This window comes from Vipera berus (genome assembly GCF_964194415.1).
Source record: "Vipera berus genome assembly, chromosome: 4".
In the NCBI taxonomy this organism is placed as follows: domain Eukaryota; kingdom Metazoa; phylum Chordata; class Lepidosauria; order Squamata; family Viperidae; genus Vipera; species Vipera berus.
The window spans coordinates 67,315,536-67,332,633 of record NC_138206.1 but is presented as its reverse complement, the minus strand read 5'-3'; the positions used below and the strand labels follow the sequence as shown (position 1 = coordinate 67,332,633).

At 36.5% G+C, this 17,098-nt stretch overlaps 1 protein-coding gene across 1 annotated transcript in view; it reads left to right on the top strand.

Moving 5' to 3' along the window:
• Positions 1–17,098, top strand: part of PTCHD1 (patched domain containing 1) — a 53,263-nt gene that overhangs the window by 33,533 nt on the left and 2,632 nt on the right. The gene's annotated exons all lie outside the window — the stretch shown is intronic.

Here is a 17,098-nt window from a genome sequence, read left to right as displayed (position 1 = left end):
GGCAATTGTATTCAGCCCCTCGTCTTTTGCCAAGAAAATTGAAATTCATTCCAAATTGCCACATTTTGTCTCAGGATAGATAGTTGATCTGAACTCAGTGTACACTCCATTATCATTTGTAAAATACTGTTTCTGCTGAGGAGGAAAGTTGACTTCCAATTGTATGATTCTATATAGTCACCATAAAACTTCGTCTTTAGTAAGTTATAAGGAAAAGAAACTAAGCTGATCCATAGTATAATTTTTCCCCACAACTATGAACAATGTAAGCAATATCTGAGAAAGATATGATGGAGAAAACCATATTTCACTACAAAAATTGTGGTTGGCTGACATGCAAAATTTTGCACAGATTTTCTTACTGGAAGACTTTTGTTTCTATAAAAGTAGTGCAGTAATCACCATACTTTAGCAAAATTGCTATTGGCTTTTATTTTAAACAGAGCTTTTTTAGGGAACAATAATAAATAATCATAGTTTGATATTTTTGTTGCAACCATGAATTTGTTATGAATAACATGCAGAAAAATATTCTGCCAATTTGCAGTTGTTTACTTTCAAAAAAGAAAATGTGAAAGCTTCATATTTGCAACCTAATTTAACTCTGAAAGCAGATTCTAGGACTGTTTTCTATAATCTTAGGGGAGGGGAGGGAAAAGTCCATTTTCCCTAGTTTATTAAAAGGTAAAGGTTCCCTCGCACATGCGTGCTAGTCATTTCCGACTCTAGGGGCCGGTGCTCATCTCCGTTTCAAAGCCGAAGAGCCAGCGCTTGTCCGAGGACATCTCCGTGGTCATGTGGCCAGCATGACTAGACACCAAAGGTGCACAGAACGCAGTTACCTTCCCACCGTAGTGGTCCCTATTTTTCTACTTGCATTTTTACGTGCTTTCGAACTGCTAGATTGGCAGAAGCTGGGACGAGTAACAGGCGCTCACTCTGCTACGCGGCATTTGGGATTCGACCCACCAAACTGCCGATCTTCTGATCGACAAGCTCAGCGTCCTAACCCACTGAGCCACCGCGTCCCTCTAAGTTTACTACAGAATACCATAATTTTAGATTGAAACTACTAAATGTATTAGAATTCAGTTGGACATGATTCAGAGTTCTGTCTATCTAACTATTTGTGGCAAATGCAAGCATATGCAATAGAAAAGGTTGATGAATTGTCTAAGCCAAATGTTTTCTCTGATAATGCCTGCTATATGCCTCTCAAAAGATACTTGACACAGCAGAAGAGTGCATTTCATAATGACTGAAATATTTCCAGCATTAGAAAAATTTCTCTAGACTTCTATAAATGAGTAATTGAAGATGCCATCTGGAGCAGGGGTCCCCAACCCCCGGTCCATAGACCGGTACTGGGCCACAGCATGCCAGCAACCTGGCCACACTAACAACCAATCACCATCCGTGGGATGCAGACAGCACACAAAACCACACCTCCGGTCCATGGAAAAACCTCTCTCTCCCTGGTGCCCAAAAGGTTGAGGACCTCTGATCTGGAGAAATTAGAATCATCATGTTAAATATGCTATATATGCTGACAAATATATATAGATTAGACACAAAGTCACAAGAGATAAGAAATTTCTTTTGATACAAGGGGTTAAAACAAGCAGAGAGTTCCAGGATTAAATAACATTTTAAGGTTACTCAGGCTATATTTTGTAAATCCCATACCTTAATTTTGCTGCTTCTCATAAATATTAGAAACAAAAACCTCCAAGAATCCGATGCATCTTTTGTCAAGAGCATTATTCATTTGCAGCAGATTCAGTGCACTGATTTTATAGAGGCTTCAGAACTGAGATTTAATTTACAGTGAATCTTTATGCTTTAGAATAAGGTAGCACATATTTCTTTGTCACATCTTGTACTGTGTTATACAGCTCTCAGGTGGGTTTTATGACTTTTTAAAAATACATTCAAATTAATATATGCTAGCCATACTTACCTCTTGCTTTTAACTGAAAAGCAGTTCTAGATTCATCCTTTACAGTAAGTATCTGTGGACCTTAGATGTGCTTTGCTTAAAATAAGGAAAGCAACCCTGGAGGTAAACATTGTTTTATACCAATTCCATATTATATCCAAACTATAAGAGAAATATCACATGGTCTAAAGGAAACATACTACAAAGTTTTGTTGTTAGAAGTCTGATGCTTACATGACTTCCATACGTTTGTCTGAATATAACGTGACCATGCTTTGATCAAAACTAAATCAGCTATATAAATCATATTATTTTTCCCAATCTGGATAAGGAAAATATCTACAGATATAAATTACACTTTATTAATTTTTGGACTTTATTAAGTACAGATGTTTTAATTGCAGGGTAAACAGAACAGAATTTTGGTTATGGCAGTTAAGTGATTAATTGAGCGATCAATTGGTTGTGGGAGTAAAGGAAGGGTGCCCAAAGTGAACAACAGATGGGTCACCAGTATCACTTTTTCAGACTCCACTAAAATAAAGGTAAAAAAGGAGTTCCTGCGGATTTTACTCTGCTAGTTGTTGTCGACCATAGGGGGCAGTGCTCATCTCCATTTCGAGACCATTGAGCCAGCGCTGTTCAAAGATATTTCTGCAGGAATTATTATTTTATTTATTTATTATTTTATTAAATTTTTATACCGCCCTTCTCCCGAAGGACTCAGGGCGGTGAACAGGGCATATAATAAAAATACAAAAATACAAAAGTTAAAATAGAATTAAATTAATGCCCAAGATAAAACAATAAAATATACAAATATTTAAAACCCTAAATTAACTCCCCATCAGGCCAGGCCAGCTTGTTCGAATAGGTGGGTCTTTAACCCGCGCCGGAAGGAGCGGAGATCCGGTGCCATCCGGAGCTCAACCGGCAGTTGATTCCACAGAGCCGGGGCGCCCACAGAGAAGGCCCTCCCCCTGGGGGCCACCAGCCGGCATTCTCTGACCGGAGGCACCCTGAGGAGGCCCTCTCTGTGGGAACGCACAGGGCGGAGGGGAGTTGACGCCGGCAGCAGGTGGTCCCCGAGGTATTCCGGACCCATGTGGCCAGCATGATGTCATGGAGCTCTGTTAGCTTCCCACCAAAGTGGTATCTATTTATTTACTCGCATTTGCATGCTTTTGAACTGCTAAGTTGGCAGGAGCTGGGGTGAGGACGAGAGCTCGCCTCATCACATGGCACTCAGGTCTTGAAGCTGGGCTGCTGGCTTTCCAACTGACAAGCCGAGCATCTTAACCACTGGGCCACTGCACCACCCACCCCTCTAAAATAAAGGTAGCCTGAAACACCAGCTTTTGCCTAAGTTCCTTTGAGGAAGGCAGGGAACAGTTGATTTCTTGTTTGCACTTTTGGAACATAAAAATATTAAAGCACAAAATAGATGTCATAAAGCTCCTCAGTACTTAAGGATTTCACTCCTTAAACTCTCCTACCCTTTGAAACAGTGAGCCTGGGCCCCACTCATCTTTTGCACATCATGGGGGTTAATGGATCAAAATATGTCTCCTAAGAACATCTTTTCAAATATTTAATTGACTGACAATGAATGCACTTCAGTGTTTACTTTTTAATGGACTAGTGTTAACTTTGTCAAGGCTTTAGTTTTAAGCTTTCCATTTGTTCACCAATAGAATCAAGCACATTGTTGTTCCCTCCAGGAATTAGTTTCAACTAAGCTGTTCAGTGCTCAATAGGTCAGAATAAAATTGTCCAGTTTATTCAAATCCTCCCAATAGTTTGCATAGCTTAATAAAAAAAATGATAGAAGCTAGATTGTAAACTAGCACATAACAAATAGAATCTTTTATAAAAATTAGTTCAGCTTGACAGATAACTTTATCTTTCTAACATACAATAACGCTTCTAGTAACAAGGAATTACATATTTACTAGTGACAAAATATTGGCTTTCTCTCTTAAACCAATATGAAATATCTCGTCCTCTCTTGACTTCCCACATCTTTATTCAAATACCTTCAGCTGTCGTAAATTCCTATGTTTCTCCTCATCGCTCATGTGTCTTTCTACTCTTACAGCTTTCCAGTCCTTTTCCCATGGCCTATTAATCCCCAATTGTCCTGAACATATGTCACATTTTCCTTAGGTAAGATTTTCTCCTTGACAAAGAGGCTTTTATTCACTGCCTGTAAAGTAAGCCTGTTATTTTTCTCAACATGTTCCACTAAAATAGTGCCTTTGACGGCAGTGACACCTTCCACAAATTGAATCAATGCATGAACAATTCAGCAAAGGAGGGAAATAATTATGAAAAAAGCTAACAATAATTGGGCTTTCAGGCAATTTCATTACTTCTGAAATGAACATTAGAGTCTAGCATGACTGTTAGGCCAGTTCTGTGGTAGGTGCCATACTGCTGGAGGAATCTCATAAAGTAAAACCTCTTCTGGATTCAGTTCAACTCCTGGTGGACTCTGTTCTCTTTTCCACAAAATACAGTATAAGTAATTTGCCATTGCCATCTTTTACGATAATATTTCCAGGAAGTGTCCAGTCTAAATATTAACCAGTCCAGGCCATGCTTAGCTTGCAAGACCACACAAGGTCAGCAAAATGCTGCCATCTACTGAGAGGAACTGCCTATATTGTCCTTCACTTTAAAATATTATACTTTGCATTTGATTATAATACCACAGTGCTTTATTTGCATTGACACAAAATCAGTTGTAAAAAAAAAGAAACTCAAGAGAATGAACGGGATGTTGACAGTAGCAAGAGAGCAGGGGATATGTAGTAGCTGAATACTTGATGTACTAAGAGGAAAGAGACTGCTTATTGTGACTTGTTAGAATCCCATGTCTGTCATCTTTGTTTGTCATCTACATTAGAAAATTTATGAGAAAATTATGCTTCAGTGCTTGTAAACAAAGAACTCATTTCATCAGCATTCATGCATGAACACCTACAGTTAGTTAGACTCCTTAAGGAAAACAATCCCAAACTTTCAAAAAAAAAAGTTTGAAATTCCACTTATTTTATTTTCACAAGAAATTATTCTTGTTCTCATACAATGTACGTACTTTACTACAGTGAAGTTTTATCAATGAATTTGTTTGACATGATGATTGTTCATTATGTCTCAGTATTAATCTCTGACCTTGTCAATGAAGAGGAATCCAAACAACCAGAGTAGGAAGGGGTTTTTTTATTGTCTCAAATCTTGCTGGCTTTGGCTACTTGGACTCAATAGGACTGGACTGATCGACCAACATACCGTATTTTTCCATTTATAAGACACACCCTTATATAAGACCCCCCCCAATTACTGGTACTTATCAGTACCATCATACAAGGGAGGCAACTTCCTCTAATCAGATGGCGCTCTGTGCACTTAGTCCCACCCACCCCTCGGCCATCAATCACTACTGAGGCGGCTTCCTGGGGCCTCTTGCAGCTTTAGTCCGAGCTGCGCCAGTGAAAAACGGGTCATAGAAGGCAGCTTCAGTGGGACCTGCAACATCCTTGGGGCAGCATGATCCTCTGGCACCTGGCGGCATCTCGGTCCAGCGGTATCCTCCTGCACCAGGTGGCATGGCAGCGGCATGTAAAGAACTCACACAGGCATGCCCTGAGCTGCAGAGGTTACCATTATTTTTTCATGTATAAGACACTGCACTTGTATAAGACACACCTGATTTTTGAACAGGGTGTTTGAAGGAAAAAATAGCGTCTTATACACAGAAAAATATGGTAATGAAATCTGAGCCAATTCACTGTATTCCAATTGCAAATGGAATGGAAGGAACTGAAAAAAAATCATCCGCACGCAGAAATAGAACAGTGCTTATAAATATTTCCCTTCATTCTTGCAACATAACCTGCAAAAACAAAGGGGGGAAAAAACCAACATTAGGTTTGGGTAAAAAGAATGGATAAATGAATAGGCAAACAAAAAAGGGAAATGTCTATGGTCATAGTTGTCTCAAAAGTGCTTTTACAAAAGGGAACTGGATTGTTTTCCCTTGAGGAAGAAGAAGAATCCTCCCACCATCCAGTCACAATGGAGGGAGCTTCTTGCATGGGAGGCAAAATTTCTTCTTCCTCAAGGAAACAAACTTAAATGGAAGTGAGGTAAAGAGAAGATTTAACTGGTGAAGAAAGAAAAGTCTTCTTACCAGAAGGGTTAAAATTCATTGGGCAAATAAACTTCAAGCATCGGTTACCTTTAAGCTAAACTAGGCGTTCATGCTTTTCAGCAGCAAAGCACTGACACCTTCATCACTATCCCCTTTGGCCTGTTTCTTTTTTCTGAAGAGTCTTATCACAAGCCCAACATTTTACTGAGGGAGAGAACCTCATCCTCCTATATAAATATGGTATTGTGCATTTCATTTCTTTTTCTGTTTGTTTTTCTGCCATTTTTAACTCATACATGTTTCTGTTATTGTCTTAGGGTCCTCCTGGTCCTCCTTTTTTTGTGAGCGTCTTCTCCCAGTTTTTCTTTCGGTTTCATTGATCTTTGTTCTTAGTTTCTGCTGGAATCTTTCTAGCCTTCTCGCCCCCGCCCAACCCTGCCCCAAACTCTCATTATCTTCAACCAGGATTCTGGGTTTTCTTTTCTTCTGTACTTCATGTTTTCTATGCCTTATCATATTTTCTCATATAATTCTCTTGTTCTTAGCCTTCCTTATCATGTCCCCCAATCTTTGGTAAGGCTGATACCATTCTCGCTTTCCCTTACCCCATTTTCTGAGCAGTAATCTATTTGTCTGCAAGTTATAACAATCTTCTTTTTTTCCCATCCTGAACTCTGTTCCTTCTTTCTGATACTTTCTTGACATTTCTTCGTACACAATCAATATTTTTCTCCTATCTGTTTGCTTGTTGATATCACCGGTCACCCTTAGGGAGATTAAGCCTGCTTACCTTTCAGCTAGGGGCACAGAGGGCATTCTTGGTGAGATTTAAAACATTGCTGGGCTATTTTCTTCATTGCAAGATGCTACATCTACAGCCCTCCAAATCATTTTTGAAGTGCAGAAATAAATATTATGCATATATTAAGGATATAAATACTATTCCTATTAGCTGTGCCATCTAAATCAAAATGCAAGACTAGAGTCTTTCTTATTGCCCTTCTTCACAATATTATAGTCTCTGTGCCTTCACACTTTCCTCAAGTCTTTTAACTCTCATGGTTTTCCTTTGCAGTAGCCTTCCTCCCTGATATTAAGACATACTTTCTGACAGTAGAATCCAAGTTTACTTCAACATGTAAAAATAAAATTTCAAGATATGCAGGTAAAACAGAGCTCCGTGCTTTTTCTTGTCCACACATTTTAATTAAACCAGTGAAGCTTTACAAATATTAAAAATCCCATTGTAATGGTTTCAAAAATAAATTAACGATTCATCTCCTTTTTGATTTTCTTTCCTTTCAAGCATGGTATTTTATTTTCCTTTAGTTATCTATACTCAAGACATGCCCCCAATATTCACAGTACTATATGTCACAAGGAAAAGATCATAAAATGTAAAGGTTGAAAGGAAGCTTGTAAATCATTACTTCCAATTTACAGTGATGAAATCCAAATACTGTCTTTCATCCTCCGTTCTGATTTACTTTATCTTACTGCTCTGGTTTGCTCTATCCAACAATGGATAATTTCCTTGTGAGGCATTATATACTTCAGTCTTCTGAACAGATATGATCTGCATATTTTTGCCATTTTTCCATGTTTTACTGATTAACTGAAAGTTTGAAAATTTTGGAATAATTGAAGATGCCAACAAATAGTATTTTTTAAAAAGCTGAACTATTGTAATGGGAATGGGAAATAAATGAGGATTGAAGTAAATGTTTGCACTATTATAATTCAGCCATACTTCATCTCACACTTAATTCTGAATAGTCTGCTTCTAAGCCATTTAGCTAAGACCAAGTATTTCTGTACGAATAGAAATAATTGACTTGATTGTACGAAAAACATTATTTTTTCAGGTTTACCACAGTGGGATCTAAAAATGCCAGGAATCTTACTTATGGTAACTTACTTAGGTAGTTCCCTTAACTAGTTCTGCCTCTGATTTATTGAAAGTTTAAAGAAACAGTAATATCAGAATCAAATTTTACAATGTTATGAAAAGAATTAGAATTAGACACATCTTTCAGAACTAGATAATAATTCTCAGATACTAGGAAGTTATACTCCAAGGATTAGATATACTAGCAAGTGTCCACAACAAACTGCAATTAATACCAAAATGATGTTTCATATGTAGTGATATCATCAAGCTAATGCTACCATTCCATACTTATTTCCTGACATAATTATGTCACATTTGCAAGTTGACATTGTCTGCTTGTCCTTCCCACAAATGCCCACAGCTATAACTCTAGGAAAGACATGCAGAGAAACTTCAGGCAAATAAATAAATTAAAGATCTTTGGTACAGGTTGCATTTGGAGAAGAGTCTGGCTAAGCCCTCAGTCAATTAAAATCTTATTTCTGTTGTAAATTAATTCAATACAAGTAAGACTATCGGGAATCATGCAGGATAAGTATGTTAGCTAACTAAAATGTATTTACATTTCTAATCTTCCTTCTTCCCAAACCTCAGGGAACAAAGTAGCTATCTAAAAATATTCAAAAATATAGCATACAACAAAAGACAAAGATCCTAAAATGAGCTGCTGCTGCAGAACACCCTTGTATTACATTGGCAAGTTAGCTACACAAACAGCTCTAATGAAGTTCCATGACTGTTTGCCTACCTATAGACATCTGGACCTTCCAGCACTTGAGCTAGCACAGACTTCATGCCAGAGTGACCTTTGTGTACAGCAGTTTATTCAAGAACATTATCAGAAGCCAGAAATAGTAGTAAAAATATGTTGAACACTGGTTTGTGATTAGGTTAGAAGTAAAATGTAGGACAGCTACAAAATATATTTGAATTTGAATATATTTGAAGCACCTGAATTGCTTCCATCACTGCAGTATAATTTATTGTTATATTTGTATATCATATTTACTAGGAGTTGTACATTCTTCAAAATATTTTGAAGCATCAGCTTAAAAATGTTGATGCCACAATGAATCAAATCATTAAATCAATCTAATTTTAATACAACTTTTAAAAGCAGTAATAGCTTTTTTTCAATGTTGTATGGAAGCCTGAAAAAATACCTGAGATACAGTGCTCATAGAAATAATACAATATCCAATGGCATCCCACTTGATACTTCATTGTAATTTTGTAAGTGATTGATGAGCATTTGGAGAATACCATTTTCAAGCCAACTATATATCCACTTGATTTTTATTCATCAACCACATATTTGTTGATCAGAATATGAAGTATGTTATTAAATGATTTGGTTAAATCAAAATATATTACATTTATAGTATTGCCACAATCTATTAAGAACCAAATAAAACAAAGAAGCAAATTTAAACTGGCAAGACTTGTTCTTGACAGATCTGTGCTGTCTTTTTCTGGTAACTATCACACTGTTTCGAAGTGCTTACAATTCAGTTACTTAGGAACTGGTCTAAAGTATTTCCTATCAGGATATAAAAATGACTATAGTTCCCAGGATTCTTTCATTCCAAAATATGGCGGGGGGAATACTGTGTGGTGTTCATCTGATACTTTGAAAGTTCTCCAGTATTTATCAAAATAATATATTAAAAGGATCCTCAGTTTTTTCAGGATTCTATGATTTAAAGGGAATGTGTGGATGGCCTTGGGAATAACTTTCAAGAAGCTTTTAATAAAACTCCTTGACAAACACTCGTCAGTGGCATTAGCTATCACATAATAAAAATGCAAAATATTTAGCAGATGTATGAGTACTAAATGCAAAACTCATAATTTTCGTAATGAACCGAAAAACACTATTGTTTCCCCAAAGCTTTATTGGGGCCAATGCTATGTAATCATATTTCTAGATGAGCAAGGGCTATATTTGCAGCTATCCAGAATCAATAAAATAATATTTCTTTCCAGGAAAAAAGATGAAATTTAGATGTTGTAGTTTACTTTTAAAAAAAGTTTTGATGGGCAAAGACAATAAAACAGACGTTAGCAACATTTTCAGATAACAGGAATAATTACACAATGTGAACAGAAAAATATACTCCTAATCATAAAATTATCCCGTTATATAGCCAAACTAGGACAGTTCTTAACAGAATAAGTTATATCTGTGAAAGCAAAATTGAGCGGAAGTAAATAAGGTCAAAAGGCATACCGTAGTCTACCATTCCACTCCCTAGAGATTTTATGGAGATAAATCATCAATACAAAAAAAGTCACAATAAATAGGATGGCAGTTTCTATGCATATGTAAACTACCTAAGTTGAATAAGTGATATGTTTATAAAGAAAATATGTAAACATGAACCTCACATTAGCTTCCTGAAATTCTCAGTTGGGAGACAGTGATGAAAGTAGGAAAAATTGAACAATTACATTGCTCAAGTTACTAACATCTTAAAACAAGTAAGTTTGAGTAGAATAAAAGTGGTAACAGATGTGGTGCATGTTCTTTTTTATATATTTATTGTTTTATAATAGAGAATAAAATACAAAACAATAAAACAAGCAAAATGAAACAAAACAAAAGCATACATTCAACCCAAACAACAACAAAAAAATAGTGTACAAAAAAAGTAATCAATTAAATTTAACATTTAACAATGTATGGGAGTGCAAATACTACAATAGTTTGTGACTCATTAAAGCATCTCCACCTATTTCCATTATCATACAGTTTTCATGCTCCTATGCATTACAAAGCATGTCTTCTATCGTATTAACACATTTGCAACCCTGATAGAGAACCAATTCTACCATATTTTAGTCCAGGTCACGCTTTCTGATAGATACAGATACGTTGCAACTGAATATTAATCTATCTATAAATGAGGATACAGTTCAGCAAGAGGAAATTCATCCTCAGTTATTGAATCTTATTAGAGTCATCTACATATTCAAAACAGACAATTTAAACAATATCAAACTCTTTGGGGTTGCAATTGTCAATTAGTTTCTAACACAATCGTAGGAAAATATATTTTGATTTTGATTCATGGAAAAATAATGTTCTGCAGAATTTACATTTGTCTGGGAAGAACTGTCACTCTAGAAATATGTACATCTCACCATTGAAAACAAACCTACACTGAGAGTTTGGTACCTTTAGGATTACTTCTGAAACAATTATCTGGCTTTGTGAACGTTTTTTAGCTTCTTTAACTCCAGTTCCAACTCTTATAAACAAATATTGTTTGCATATAAAAGCTTTTAGAAGACAATATTTAAGAATGTCCACTATAAATTAATTGCTTTACAACACAGCCTCCACATTCATGAATAAGTTCAGGAAAATAGCTGTGTTTGATGTAGTCAGCTATATGGAGCTGGGCATCCTATAGTAGACTGCATGTTTATTAAAAATGTAAAATTGGACTGGTCTCTGAAACCCTTCGGTTATGTTTTACTGCAGCCTTAGGGCTAAATCATGTTCTTATTCAAAAAGATTTCAAATCTTTAGATACTTTTCCTCCCCCCTCCCCATACCTGTATGAAAGACATTCCTTAAAAAAATCCCTAAATGTCTCAGTAATGCTATTTGTTCTCTTTTGTATTGGTTAGGCCTAAATTATTGATGGCTGAGAAAGAAAGATGTCATTGAAGACAAGACCCACAAGGAAACCAAATGTGTCAGATTTCCAAGATTTTTATCCAAAGCTGCTGATTCCTCTTCTCTTATTTTTTTGATTAGTACATGCTCATCACAAAATGTCCATCCCATCCCATTAATATCATATTTCTACTTCTCTAGTGCTATCTTTTTCAGACAGGTCATTTTATATATTCTTATAAGAACTGAGGCACTGCAGAAGGGTTTTATGAAGGAAATATTTACAACATACTGAATCAGTAGTTTCCAGTGATATTTGAAAAAATGCTATATGAGGTACACCAGCTAGATATGAATAATGTAGCACACACAAAAGCATATAATATTGTGTCTGAGCCCAACTGTATCCCACAGTCTTAGCTAAAGAAGGAATCATAGAACTCTGCTTTAGTCCAGGGAATCAAAGGTAGCATTAATTCCATTTCTCTGATCCCAAATCCATTCTCTCCCATTAGCTACTACAGAAGCAAAGATAGATCAGCCTCTTTTTGAGGTGCTGAGAAAAACAAGTTTAATTTTTTTCATGTTCAATGTGAAAAATCTCTTCTAAGCTTGATTCCAACATGATTTCTTGCAGGTGAGGAAATGAAAAGCTGTGACATATGTTTCTCAGGATTATGGGCCAGTTCAACATATCGCTGTATTATTCCCCAAGAGAGGTGATATAACCTGATTGTCAAAGACAGAGACATAGTAAAAGGAAGGTTCTTTTTTATAAAGAAAAATGAGTAAAATGAAAATCCAATAGTTTATACTGGTAAAACCCAGTATAAAACAACAACAACAACAATTGGTGGGCACTGAATGCTACTGTACTGCCCCTACGTTCTGTCAAATTAGTAAAAGAATCCTAAATACTTCAGAATTAGTTCTTATTGCTGGGCTGTCATTGCATAAAATAGCTAGGATTTGATTTTAGAACAGTTGGCTGAATAAAAAATTGCATCTTTGAGTATGATACCAAAGTTTAAGACAACTTTGTCTACAGTATTTAGAGGAACTATAAAATGTGTAGGTTTCTACACTGGCAAGCAATCTGTTTTATTTTTATTTTTGCCTCCTTTTCTTTTTTTAAAAAGGTCATTTTGTCTTTATGGAGGCAGTGAAAGTGAGCTTAATTATTTTCCCTGTTGAGAATAGACCATAACTATTTAAAACACAATTAACAATAGGATGTCAGTCAGTGGCTGTACTTTTTTGATAGTTTTTATGCCTGGGGAGTTTAACTGTTCCCAATTAGTTTTAATGGGGGCACTGTGCTAGTTATCAAATTGACAGTCATGACCTACCCAGCGGAAGCAACCGTAAAACAATTTGGAGAACAAAGATGAACAGCAGACATCTGACCACAAATAGATGCCAAATATTCTGTACACATCTATTCTAGTTTTGTATGATAGGATTGCAAATGATGTCCCATTGCATCCAAAATGCTCAGAAATACAGTTAGAGATCTTATTCTGCACTTAGCGGGTGATTATAAGGAAGGATGATGGAAGGACCTTTGCCTTCTTCCTGTTTCTTTGCTCTTCCAGATGACCTTTGAGGAGGTGAAATTGCTGTAACTATAAGATAACCTCCTGAAAGGGAGATGGTTTGCCATCTTTTTTTTTTGAGATCCATTTCCTTCTGTTTTAAAATTGGCTGTCTCCCATGCATGTACGTGTATGTGTAAATATATTCTTGCATGAGTGATAAGAGAAATGGAAGTTCTTTAATAAATAAATTATTTTAGTTCCCTTGTCAGAATCCATTTATATCATATTCATAAATGTATGTTTAAAACATTATTCCATGGATCCTGCCATCTCCCAAGGAGGAGGGAACGGATGTGTATTGAGCCTGTATTAGGCATTTCAAAGGAAAAGAGAAGCCTTTTGAACTGGGGAAACAAAAGGGGGGGTTAGGGTAGAAACATCTGGCTTGTGTTACGGAAGAGAGCAATAAACATAAAAGGTCCTAAGTTCCTTTTTCCCACGAGAGGGATGATATGAGGTAAATGATGGGGGACTGACCAAATGGGGTTAAGGGGGAGGGGGTTGAACCGGGAACTCTTTATAAGGGTTTAGTTTGTGGAACAATATTAAGTCCTGTCTTGTATTCCTACAACCAAGCATGTGACCATGGTGATGCTGCAGCAATTATGAATGTGAAAAATGGTCATAAGTCACTTTTTTCAGTGCCATTAAAATACCTGCTACAGGTAAACCATTATAAAAGTTTTTAGATACAATATTTGGGAATTAAATTGACATTTGGGGTGTTCTTTACATAAATGGCTTTTTAATTTATTTTTAAAGTGGCACATGTGGGAAGATAAAATTAAAGTATCCTACCTTTTAATATGGAATTGGTATTCTGTTTAGAAATATTTTTACCTAAAGGCTTATAATATTGGCAGACTCAGTACTTGCATCTCATTAGCTCAATCAAGCCCTCTAGAAATAAACTGAACGTATCAGTCAGAAGCCAACTAATTTATCAATGTGTGCCCTAGATGGCATCCCAGGAAGAATGGGCATTCAGCATGAACCCAGAAAGATATTTGTAACCTTTTGCCATCATTCCAGATTAATTCTATGAAAACAGACCTATCTGAGAAAGCCCACTTTCTTCAGGCATTGATCTTGAATTCATTACAGTAGCACACAAACCCCAACATTAATGGCAACAGTGTTCAATCTTATTTTCAGTAGCCCATTCCAAGAATGCATGAATACTGTAGTAATGTCCTGTTATCTGCAATAAATGTCATCAAAGCAGAACCTCTGTACTGATTCTTGTTTACCACAGGAATGGCTTTAAGTACCCAAGCATCTAAAACAGGCTATCTGTACCAGAGTGCCATTAATTAGGAGGCTGTGATTAATCAGTTCAGCTCTAAAAACCTGGCAAAAATAGTAAGTATAACAATGTTAGGACAAGAGAAATGGCTTGCAGGAAGTATTGATTAGAATCCCTGCAACAATCTCTCTCGATCATTTTTAGAGGAAAATTTTAGCCCGTCATGATTGCAGAGATAACATTCTGAAGCTTTTAGCAAAGCAAATGCAGAAATGTGTGTTTAAATGGGCAACAACCCAAAAGAAATGTTCTGATTTTCTGAATAAGTTTAGCTTTCAAAGATTGGTTTTGGTGGTATAATATAACAGTAATTTAAATAAACACTTATAGGATTGCACTGCATGAAAACAAAGTATATTGATTAAACCTTTGAAGTAGAGTGTTCTGTCTGTTCCAGGTAGGTTTTATTTTGCAATGAATATATAAGCATTTGATCCAATTTGTAACATTTTGATTCATTTACTCAAACCTCTGTACTGGCTATATCAAGAAAAAAATACTGCAAAGTTCAGTGCTAAATGCAAATATCAAAACAGAAAGCAGTGCAATTACATAAAATTATATAAATGAAAAACATTCAGCGTAATCTTCTATAAATATTCCCTCAAACTAAACAAACACAGTCCAAGACTCAATCAGAAAATAGTGGGTGAAGAGATGCTGAGTATTTTTTTATTTTTTTTATTTTATTTTAATCCCATTTATATCCCGCCCTTTTCCGAAGACTCAGGGCGGCTTACAATTTAAGCACAAACCAATGTGCTTAGCAATAGCCTTCATTCTATGTATATGCCTGCTTATTAGGGCTTTCGGGGGGGCCCCAAGCAGCATTATTACAAAGTCAGCTTATTGCCCCCAACAATCTGGGTCCTCATTTTACCTACCTCGGAAGGACCTTGTGTGACAGTCTGTAGGTTACACTATAATCAACAGAGTTCCCCTGATGCACGGACCTGTATCAGTGAAGGTAAGCTACAAGTACAGGTAGTCCTCAACTTACAACCACAACTGAGCCCAAAATTTCCATTGCTAAGTAAGAAAGTTTTTAAGTGAATTTTGTCCTATTTTATGACATTTCTTGCCATAGTTGTTAAATGAATCACTTGTTAAGTTGATGTTGTTAAGTTAGTAACATGGTTGTTAAGTGAATTGGCTTCCCCATTGACCTTGCTTGTCCCAGATTTGAAATTTGTTGGCATTAACACTCGGATTTCTCAGCAATAGTCAAGTGATTAAAGTCTGTCCAGCTGTTTCTGAGGGAAAAATCATTTTTAATTTAATTAATTTTAATTTTTTTAATTTTTATTACATTTATATCCCGCCCTTCTCCGAAGACTCAGGGCGGCTTACAAGCTTAGCAGTAGCCTTCATTCTATGTATATGCCTGCTTATTAGGGCTTTCACACACACCCCAAGTGGCATTATTACAAAGTCAGCTTATTGCCCCCAACAATCTGGGTCCTCATTTTACCTACCTCGGAAGGATGGAAGGCTGAGTCAACCTTGAGCCTGGTGGGATGCGAACCTGCACTAATTGCAGGCAGCTGGTGTTACTTAAGGAGGCATCAGCCCACTGCTCCACCAAGGCTCTTTTGATGTCTGAGAACAAGCGAGGGCTTATCCCGATCCTCTATCCTATTCAAAGCGTAGTATAATTACAGTAGCTAGGTAAATAGAATAGTGGTAGTTTTGGAGGACTCTGGAAAACTGAAAACTGATTTACAAAGATGACATAATATTCTGCAGAAGTAGTGCTTCATAAAAAGGGCATGTGTAGGAAATGACCAGGCTCATACCCGACTATAGGGGTTGGCGCTTAGCTCCATTTCAAAGCCAGAGCTGCACATATGGTACATAGGTGTATGTCTTCCATTGTTAAAATAACTGTATATTGGGTATCCTTAAGAGCCAAAATTTTATAGGGAAATAAAACTCTAATTTTTGCTATGATGCTAAATCAGTTATTTAGACTGGATCCCCATCACCACCTGTCAACCGTCCCCTTGATAAATGCAGCAAAAGAAACTCCCGGGACATTATTTTAATAAGAGTATAACTTTACTGATAATTCCACATAGGCACAGAAGTAGCAAAGCCAGTTTTAAAGTTTTCTTGTGAAAACCACCCTAGGTAAAATCCCCTTTTTCCCCTGGGTCTCCCCATGGTTCACTGTCCACCAATCAATTGTATTCATTTTGTTTTGGGAGCATTTGGAACAGCTCAGAGTTTTTCCAGCGTTTGACCTTGGTGTGTTAAGACCATCCGGGGCTGCATTGGCTCACTTGAATTCCTCAGTTCTGTCTCAAGCCTTGCATTCCAATCCTTTCCCTCCTGCCTCCCTGTTTCTGTTGTCTGATTGTGAGCCAGACTGAGTGGAGAATCAGCCATGACACCACTAATCCCACTGAATTCAGCCACAAAAACAAATTGGATTTAGTACTGATTAGTTACTTATAGAATCAAAACTGATATACGTGTAACTAGTCTAGTGAAACAGATACCTAAAATTTTCTATACCTTAAAAGTTTAAATATAGTGGTCAATATACAGTATATTTGTACCATAGCTTTATTCATGACAAAA